The following is a 1,159-nucleotide window of genomic DNA, read 5'->3' as shown; positions in this document are numbered from 1 at the left end:
TCACCTGGTCAGTGTTGCTCCTCCTCTCTGCATTTACAGGAAACCACATGAGTCTCTCTGTGTGTTGTTCTGCAGATACAAGTTGTTTAAATTGGTTGTTATTTTGTCAGTCTGTTTGTTAAAAGAATGACAGATGTGCTGTTGACTAAATCAAACTGAACTTAATGTTTTCTTTAACAGACTTACTCCTCAATAAACTATATATGGAGGAAAGGAGGCACAGAGAGACATGGAGAAAGGAGACGAGGAGAGAGGAGAGAAGGAAAAGAGATAAGGAAAGGAGACAAAGAGAGAAGAGAGAAGGAGAAGAGATAAGGAGAGGAGACATGGAGAGAGGAGACAAGGAGAGAGGAGACACAGAGATGAGGACACAAGGAGAAGAGATAAGGAGAGGAGACATGGAGAGAGGAGACAAGGAGAGAGGAGACACAGAGATGAGGACACAAGGAGAAGAGATAAGGAGAGGAGACATGGAGAGAGGAGACAAGGAGAGAGGAGACACAGAGATGAGGACACAAGGAGAAGAGATAAGGAGAGGAGACATGGAGAGAGGAGACAAGGAGAGAGGAGACACAGAGATAAGGAGAAGAGATAAGAAGAGGAGACAAGGCGAGAGGAGACAAGGAGAAGAGATAAGGAGAGGAGACAAGGAGAGAGGAGACACAGAGATGAGGAGAGAAGGAGAGGAGAGAAGGAGAAGAGGTAAGGAGAGGAGACAAGGAAAAGAGATAAGGAGACGAGACACAGAGATGAGGAGACAAGGAGACAAGGAGAATCAGATAAAGTGTAAATCTCCTCATGTGTTAGGGATCCTACACCTGAACACATCAGATGTTAGATTGTGAGGTGTTTCCCATCATGCCTTGCATCACCTGGCTCTAAAATCTGCAGCTGTGATCGTTCAGGTGATCAGCTGATCAGGTGAGTTACCTGCAGTCTGAAGTGGTCGTCACGGCTCCAGGTGACTGACAGCTTCAGCAGCTCCAGCTCATAGGATGAAAGATCAGAGGAGAGGCGTGGCCTGAGCTCCACACAGAGCTGTGATTGGTTGATGGACAGCAGGTTGATCTGCATGACGCCCTGTGCGGCGGAGACGTACACCTGCAGCCTGACAGGTGAACAGGAAGTTGAATTAGAGACCAATCAGATCGCCTGATCA

The 1,159-nt window shown here is 47.2% G+C and overlaps 1 protein-coding gene and 1 long non-coding RNA gene across 12 annotated transcripts in view; one reads left to right on the top strand and one right to left on the bottom strand.

Annotated features, from left to right (window-relative positions):
• LOC111647379 (protein NLRC3-like) overlaps positions 1-1,159 on the bottom strand; it is a 99,936-nt gene that overhangs the window by 30,377 nt on the left and 68,400 nt on the right. The window lies entirely within an intron of this gene.
• The window catches only part of LOC147817213 (uncharacterized), a 64,454-nt gene that overhangs the window by 14,771 nt on the left and 48,524 nt on the right, over positions 1-1,159 (top strand). The gene's annotated exons all lie outside the window — the stretch shown is intronic.

The sequence above is a fragment of the Seriola lalandi genome, unplaced genomic scaffold (assembly GCF_002814215.2).
Source record: "Seriola lalandi dorsalis isolate HSWRI2012SDOR001 ecotype SW California unplaced genomic scaffold, Sedor1 jcf7180002054987, whole genome shotgun sequence".
Classification (NCBI taxonomy): domain Eukaryota; kingdom Metazoa; phylum Chordata; class Actinopteri; order Carangiformes; family Carangidae; genus Seriola; species Seriola lalandi.
Note: the sequence above shows the minus strand (reverse complement) of the source record. Positions and strands in the feature narration are given on the sequence as shown.